This window comes from Sparus aurata, chromosome 11, assembly GCF_900880675.1.
Source record: "Sparus aurata chromosome 11, fSpaAur1.1, whole genome shotgun sequence".
In the NCBI taxonomy this organism is placed as follows: Eukaryota; Metazoa; Chordata; class Actinopteri; order Spariformes; family Sparidae; genus Sparus; species Sparus aurata.
In genome coordinates, this window is record NC_044197.1 from 25,147,321 (window position 1) to 25,156,815 (window position 9,495).

The window sequence follows — 9,495 nt, forward strand, 5'->3', positions numbered from 1 at the left end:
GAAACACACGTTAACCTTTCCCGTTGCGTAAAGACTAATGTGATGCTGTATTGGACCCCTCTTGTGATATAGATAATATTAATGTTTAAATATAAATAAGGATTTGTTTTTTTATTCAGACTGTTGCGTGGAAAGTGTCGTTTTCGCAATAAGGGGACGCGGAACCTTGTAAAGGCCAGCCTATATTTCACACGAACTGTTGTGAGTGTAGCAAAGGCGGCAGTTTCATAAATTTGCGACAAACTTCTGGCAAGACAGTTTTAAAAAAATGCCGTGAGTATTGTTCACTGTATCGTTTGTCGCATTGATTTCTAAATTCAACCGCATGGTAACTAATAAGACTTTAAGTCAGAAGTGTTTAATGTAGTGCACCATTCGCGCAGCAAATAATCACAAATGACAGCTAACAATATATACCTTATTAATAGTTTGTTTCCGAATTAAGCTAACAGTGTGGTTAATTATTAGGAATTTTGTGTGGCCTTTTTCTTATGTCCAACAACTATTGGGGTGTCACTACTATTTTTCCCATAGAAGTACAGCATTTTGCTGTAGTTTATCGTACTGTTAAGGCATACTGAAGATTCAAGTAACCAGTAATTATTTGTTTTCTTTCAACAGTGTGAGAGGAGTTCTGCACTTGGACAATGCCCATAATGTAAGTAACTGTTAGATAAATGGTTGTTATACCAGGTATACCTGAAAATGTTTTTAGTTTACTGATCTCCCATAGCTGGTATACTGCTGTCTCATTTCTGTATAAAATCATATTTCTAAAGTATAACATTTAGGCTGCCTGTTTTGATTGCATGTTTTAATTAAAATGGGTCTTTTCTCCATCCTAAATAGCACCCAGCCTCCAAAATACCAGTACCTGCAAGAAACCATGCACCTTTGACTGGGAATGCCCGCTCTCAAGCAGGTTTGCTGACAAATGATGAACCGATGAAGCATTGGCTACACATAGGAGCAGATCAAATTAATTTAGGCCATGTGCATGCTGGTGTAAAATTGTCCTTCCAAGAATGGCTCTGACATACTGGTCATTGTCTCGTGTCACACATGCGCAAACTCTGAAATCGGTTCTATGTGCTTTGATCACAACTTGTGAAGACCAGTCCTAACAACTCAGCTGCAGTCGAAATGGGGCTTTTGACTAGAACGTCAGAGGTTATCTAGGCATCAAATGACTGAATTTTCAACCTACAGAATGTGTGACTACGAAGCACAGTGCTGCTTTCAGTCACCTTATTCTGTGCAATTGACAATTTCAAAAACTACATTTAAAGATTTGATTGTGTGTAGTTTTCCCCTCGTGATCTTCTGATATTGAAATTGCTACAAAGTTGCACCACCAGATAAATTAACTCAACCTAAAAGCTCCACAAGGGGTTGTTGTCCTGACTGAATTCTTCAGGACTATTTAGATTATTTAGATTATTACTGAACTTTTAAATTCATACTGTTATTATTGTAATCCTTGTGTGGTAAATAAAACTTGTCAGTTCAGAAAGCCACAGTAACTTGCATATATGCCAGTGTTCTGTAGATTGTGTTATTAAGGATTTTGTTCTTGATCAACAGGCAAGACCAAAGTCACAAGACATGAACAAGAGGTCCCAGAGACAGAATTGGAAAAGTGAGTATTTTGGTCACAGCTTTTGCTTTTTCCCATATTTTAGACTATTATTTTTGTCAATAACTTTTATTTTAGGCTTTAAATTAAGTTTATTCACTGCTAACTGTCAATACAAAAAGAGCTAAACTAGAGCAGAGAGTTAAAGGGTTACAGAGAACTCCCTTTTATGAGTTGCTATATTTCAATTGGCACACTTTCCTGATGGTCATAATGACATATCAGACTTTAATGACAGGAGACACGGAATGACGGAGATCCATCACTGGCCAAATTATCAGTGATTTACATAGCACTAAAAATAGTTGTATAAGAGTCACTTAACACAAGAACCATTTCCTTAGTCAAGGCAGACATTTGGTGTCTGGCCCATCCATCAAGACAAGCATTAGTTTTTAATTTTATAGTGCTGTCACTAATACGTTACATGAGCTCAGTTTACAGTACATTCATAACACTCACTTGGTTATGTCATATTAGGGTCATTTGGGGTAGAGCAGTGTTTTAATTCATTGTGAAAATAAATGTAATAGGACTAGTATTTGGAGGAAAATTGTAAAACCCCAAATGGCCAGACTAAAAAAAGGCACACTTCCAAAGCAGTAAAGTTAAAGAAAAAGTCCAATAAAGTACAACAAAAATTAACAATCAAATTAATACATAATAGATACAATTAATAATTGGTTAGTAACAGGGACACTAGATAATCAATCATTTAGCTATAGACATATTTTCAGATCATAGACAGTAACTATTTAGAAATAATAAACAGGATTAGTTTTCATGGTGCTGGGATGGATCTTATTGTCCATAAGGTTTTAAATATTTTCTTTGGGCTCTTTCAGGCTCCACCAGTTACCTACTTTCAGCTCTCTAGCTGTTTTATATCTATTTATTTTACAGAGTGAAACAAAGCCGCAGAGTCAAAACAACAAAAGAAAAGAAGCAAATGGTGCAGGTGACACTGGAAAACTCCTACAGGCTTATAGAAACAATCTTACTTCAATACGCATTATAAGCAAATACAAAAGTCATGTAAGCCACAAAAATACGCAAAGATGCAACCATAGGATAAAAAACAAGCATAAAGTAGGCAACATAAAAACCAATAAAATGTTATGGTACATGTAGTCATTTAAGAGACATCTTTAAGGTATTAATATTTACAGCCAATAACATCTGTTGTTTAACATGGTGTCTGCAGGTCCTTGAAATGTCTTAAATTCAATTTTATGAACAGCAAGAATCTAAAGTCATTACATCTGTTCATTTATTTTGTCAAAATGAGTCGAGCTCATATGCTAGAATGTTTACATTTACATGATGCAAATAATAAAACCTACCACTGAACCTCATACAGTCGTTTTATATTGTACTTGCACTTACCTGTTTACCTGACCTCTGCACAGGACCACTAAAGTACATGTATACTATTAACGTTTGTACTTAAGTGCAATGCAATGCAATACCAAATTATTTGCCTTAAATTTTGTTAAAAGATATCTTGAAAATATCAATAAAAAGCATTAATTTGAGTGTTTGATAGATACCTATAGACACACTGTTCAAATGATTATTATATGAAGACTTCTGGACATGTCGTAGTACTGTTCTTATCTCTCTCTCTCTTGCTTTGAGCAGATTGGACTCCTTGCGATCTAAACTGGAACAATCAGTGGATGCATTCATCAAGGCCAGGAAAGAGCTGGAGGAAATCTTTGTGAGGAGGACTTTTTCTTTGGTCTTAAATCTCTACAATAGGCGGAAATATGTCTGGCTCCATCATATCTGGAGATTGAGAGATGATGGTTTTTATTACATACTGAATATTCACTTCTGACATGGCTTTTCCTTTCCGACTAGGACTGTGATTTTTTTCCTTTTTTCTTTGTTCTTTCATTTCTAATACTGTGAGATGTTGGTTCATTTTTCTCACCAGTTCCTGCATGTCACTGGGTTTTTATGGTTTTCCTTTTGACCTCCTTGAGCCTGTATTTTAATCAGTCAGCAGAGGGCAGCAGTGAACAAGGACGGCTCCTCACTGGATCATCTACTGACCTGAAGACTGAGCTAAAGAGACACAGGGAGCTGAGTAAGTCCAAGAAAACACTGTCAAATATGAGTGCCATAGTCAGTCAGATAAACTGAGGTTGAATCTGGATTTAAAATACACAAAACAAGTTACAATTTTTGTTCTGTTTTAAAGTAACTGTGATGGTTTGTGTTTTTCAGCCTCTAAAGTGGAGTTATCTTTGAAAGAAAATAAGGACCTCAAGCATCTCAGTCATGGTAATGCATCTGCTATACATGCAATAAACCTAACACAGTGTGAGAGTAAACAATATTGTTATTGTTTAACATTCATGTGCTGGTATGCTTTCATGCCATCAAAACAAACACACCTACTTCACATTACTGGGATATTATCAAATTGATCACCGAGAGGCTTTATGGTGACGTGCTGCTAGCTAGAGCTGAGTGCTGAACGATATCAAAAGCTGACACACATGTTTGAAGACAAGTGCATTAATTCGACGCCTATTTTGTAAAAGTTAGCATTCATTTTGGTCAATGCAACAACTCGAATGCTGTGGAATTTTTATATTGACATCCGCCTTAAGTTAAGTCCAGGATATGAGGCCAATGTTTCAGCATTTTGCTTGTATCAAGACTGTCATCCTCCAATTTAAAAGTGGCGATTGTGACCATATCCTGTTGTCTTTAAAGGGCTGCAGGAGAACACATTTGTCCCAATTGTTTATTTCAAGATGAGCAGACAAATAAATGTAGTCACGAGGCTGAGTCATTCCAAAAGACATCCCCATCTTCTACCACTTCACTTCGATTTGCTTAGTCCTTCATCTTCTTTGCTATGCAACAGTAACAGCATCAGTGGACGCTTGTTTCAGTTGTTCAGACAAAGTGTGCTCTGCAACCTTTAGAGAAAAACAACATTTTGTTATGGCTACACAAACAAGTCAGTAGATTTCCTCGGGAAAGAATTAATTTGATTACTTTAGGCACATATAATGCCTGCAGCAGAGCAATTCTTGTGATCGAATCATACAATGGGGACTTGTGTAAAATTAATAGGGGGTATTGTCAGTAGGCGAGCTTGTTTTCCGATAAGGTTGTTAGAAATTATATTAATTAGTTCCAGTAGGGGAGCTGAACATACACGATGCATTGTGGATCCACACCACAGGAATGTCACATTTTTATCACATGGTGGATCCGTGAAATGTATCAGTTTTGCATAAGCCTCCTTACAACAACAGACTTCACAATGTCAAGGCAGATAGCTCTGGGAGAGAATTGGCCCTCTATGTGCATTGAGACACACATTTTAAGTAAACAAACTGTTATTCAAAGCTGCTGAGGAGTTCTGGCCTATATCTGCCGGGACCGTGGAATCCAGACAGCTGATCTTGATGGTATCTTGAAGCATGATTCTGCTCTAGTGTTAAATGTTTGTTTAGATTCGCTGCTAAGGCCTTAAGGGCTTGGATCCCAGCACTGACGACAAAGGAGGGGGAGTGAAAGAAACTCTTTGGAGAGTTTGAGTGCTTTATGAGGACATAGGATTATACACATTATGGGCCGCTTGTTCTCTTATCTCAACATCATTGGTGGGAATCATACATTTATGTTCAATATTATGTGTGAAAGTTAGAAAACAAAAGTTTATCGTAGCCGACAAAATGTAGCATGTGTATTACCATATATCTAGATTAAAAAATATGATTGTATTTTAAAGTGGGTATCTGTGCACTTAATTGAAGCACTACTATATACATACTGAATATGGATTTGACTAATTTCTCCACCACATCAGATGCTTTCTTGAGGTGTATAACGGTGATTGATTCATAGATCATTGCAATTAACTGGGTTCCACTCATAGACTCCACACTCAATAGATTCAGAGTCATTTTTTAAAATTGGATTGTCTTAGCCTGATTACACTTTACAGGAAAATCTTTGATGGAGGACAGCCAACTTAAAGTGAGTGGTCGTTAGTTCATTCACCTAATTTAAGAACATGGCAGAGCGGCTAAAGGCATTTTGTGTGTGAGCACAACTCTTTAACCTGAAGTCTTTACAAAACTCCACTGGGTCATCTCAGGATGTTTAAGTGGCTGCAACATAATTTCAAGTGACCAGGCAGAGATGCCATTACCTGAGCCATACACCTGAGCCACGCTGACACTGATACAGGTCACAGTATTTAAGAAGATGAAGTGACCACATTCAAAGCCAAAAGCATGCATACTAGCATTGCTGCTGTAAAAGTGCAGCAGCATTTTGACTCCCTTTAAATCAAACCTGTGGTGCAGGAGTTTTAAATGGATGTCTGTTACATTCAAGCCCTTGCCAAATTTAGTTAATAGAATGCTACTTAAGCCAGTCACCCCAAGTTAAATCTCTCTGCTTTTTACAGTTAAACATAGTTGTCAAATATAGAGACAGTGGCAAAAAAGATTCATAAGCAGAAGACTCCGAATCCAAAGATGGCATCTGTTCAGTCCAATTAGAATTGCTCACCTGGCACATACGCAGAAAAAGATTTCTAGCCTCTCGGTTTACTTCCTGTTTTCGTGGGCCACTGAATATGTGTAGCAGCATTTCTCTTTTTAAGTTTTACAAAAATGAAACCTCCATGAAAAAGTAAGTTCCAAAAATAGTTAATACAAACAGTCATAATTGACATTGCAGTTTGAGGTGTCCTGTCAAGAGTCTCACAGATTCCTTTTTTGTTTGTTTGCTTTATGTGAGAAATGTTCAGCTGCAATACCACAAGTGGCCACAGGGCAAAAACCCTCTCGATACGGGATGCAAAAGTGCAGACTATAGTAGCATCTGCAGCAAATATACAGACTGTTCATTACAGTATAATTGATAATGGTTAATTGTAAAATGTAGTGCAACAGTGACACAAGTAACAATCAGCAAACTGACAAGTACACAGAAATAGCCATCTTAAGTTTGCTAACATTAGCTACTGGTCATTAGCTACATTGCATTCAAGTGCAATTGAGGCCCTAGCTGCAAACACTTTAAGTGTGTTAAAGTTAACTAGGGTACGTTATAATACTTGCGCATTAAACTTTTCATTTGTAAAAGGGGAAAAAAACGTTATTCCATCATTCTTTACATTGTCTAGATTTATACACTGAAGATTTTGGAGTGTTGCATATTGGTTCCTCTTAAAAGTATGGTAAAACTGATCTTGTATGGCTGCAATCACACACTAGGTAGAGTCCATTCTGCATGTAAGAATCATAAACCCTTTGTCTCCCCTTCTTAGATGCCTAGACTCCAGCATCTCCAAACCAATCCTCCAATCTTACTAGTCCTCCTGTTTCTTCTTCTCTACCAATATCCCTCCTTTTTTCCTGCTATGTCATTCCCTTTTTCCGCCTTACCCTGTCATAGTTGAAACTATGTCTTTTCTCAGAGTGAAAGTGCAGTGTTGAGAAGCGCTTACGACCGTCCTTTAAGGTTAACAAAAGTTTCAGTTAGCATTCTAAAGAAGTCGCTCTCGGTGAGCAATCAGGCTTGGGGCGAGCATAAATCCTGTGGGTATAGTCACGGCATTACAAATACCCGCAGCGTCTGTATGTGCTGATGACTACAAAATTGAAAAAGAAAGGCCCTAATAATTCTGAGGCAAGTTTCCCTCAGCAGTAGGTATTGATTATTTGTGTGTGGTGAGAGATTTGGAAAATTCAATTAAAGGAGTTGTGCAAAGGATTCATAAATTCAGCCCCTCCAACCCGTATCGAGACATGGTTATGTTCTAAATCAATGCTGCGCTTCACAATATATTTTCTTAGGAACATAAAAATAAATAACATTTAAACAGTTCTGCTTACTACAGAAACAAATTTTATTTTCTCCAAAGCTTTTAAGCAAGAGTCAAGTACTGACTTCTACGCATCTTCAGGATGGTAACATATTTTTATTGCAGTTTTTCCCATAAGAAAATCCTATATAATATGAATTTTGAGATGACAAAATGAGGGGAAAGGGGACGGCTCAGCAGTGTAAAAATTGATCAGGCCATAGATGGGGCCACGTTGGGGAAGATTTGTATGTCAGCAGTAATGGGCTGTATTAAAAAGAAGATTCCTTAAGATGTCATAAAAGTGATGGGGCTGTGTCGCAGGTCGTGGGCCACCGGCCCAGGCTGCTCCCAGACTCTGGCACATCAATCCTAGGCAGACCTCACGGTGAGGTGCCACCTGCCCACTGGGAGTTTTATGCTTTCTGATTGAAAACACGGTTGCAATTAAAGGGGGGAGTTGTATATTAGGCTGTTTTGGTCCAAGGGAAGCCTTCGATCGACAACGTGGGTTGCAGAGTATGCAATCTTTGCGGGCGTGAGTTCTGATTTAGTGAATGTCTCTGGATTTCATCTTAGGATGCAAAAAAATAGACTTCCATGTTTCTTTGAAAGATTAACAATGCAAGACAATCAGTGTTTTTCAAAAGAAAAGATAGTTGAATGTTGAATGAAAACCCTAATTCATAAAATGAGATTTTATGATTGTAGTTGACCTTATATTTACATTCTTCCTTCATCTACATATTTGTTCAGACTATTTGTCTCAGCATTTCTTTTTTCTGTCTCTATGGAGACTCCCGTAATGCTTTGAAAAAAAATTCAAGTGTACGTCAATGTGTTAACTACCGATTTATGCATTTATATACATGACTTCAGAAGTGAGAGAATTTCAAAGAGTGCAATGGGAAACACTTGGATCATTGACATCAGTCCAATATCCATTAAGTGAATTACGTCAGTATCTGCACCAGATACGATCAGATCGAATCTCCGCAACAATTTGTGTTGTTGTCTTGAGCATCACCCAGATTATTGAACAGAAGGCTTCTTTTTCATTCATCTATAAATGCTTGAATTAAGCTTTCATCATCTCTCTTTTTAGGAAATGTGAAGACGGGCAGCTCCTACGAGTTTCTGAAATCCATTATGGGCTAAGGTACACTAATCTGCTTAAACTCTAATTTTATAAAGTGAAATGAATTACCAATTGTAGTTCATGACTAACAGAAATCCATTGCCATACATCTTGCTTTCTTACCAGATAGTTTTGGTTCATGGAAAATATGCCTCCTTTTAACTCTTCTTTGAGAACATTCAATCTTGACAGTGACTGTGGTGTGTGTAATATCACGGGGTGCCAGTGGGGTTACAATCATGTTTTCCTCTCCCATATTCCCCAGGTTTTTGTTAGCGAGGCATCTCAGCTGTTGACAGCTAATGGAATTGCTCTTCACCTCCTGTGCGTATGATCCCGCGGAGATAAGGCAGGAGATGAATGTGGAATCTGCGCTGTCAGTTGTGAGGCTGAGATGTCTTGGAAGCCGTCATTCATTTGCAGGCGAAGTGTCTGAAACGGTGGGAGCGAATCCTCTGACATGTTAGACTCTGTCTACCCGCCGGAGCCTCTGCCTGGCAGCTGACAAATGTTGATTCTACATTAACCACAATGCTGCAACGCTGTGCAAATAATGTTCTTTCAGATGGCAACCCTCATCCCCTTTATGGCTAAAACTATGCAATCCTCCCCACCTGTGTAGTTTAACACCTTTGAAAAGTAAAGGTGGGGGCGGCAGCAAACTGTCTTACACAACACAGTAGTCTCTTTATTTGGCAGTGCCTGGGAAGGCCGAGGCCTCTCACTGCCCGAGTCGACCTAAGCAACAGCTGGTGTTCACAGCAACATTTCCTATTTCTGCCTAAGGTGGATCGTGTAACTCTCACTTTATCACCCTTAGAGGCCACGTGAAGGACAAAGCCAGCAAGCCCATAAACAAAACTAATGTTTTGATAC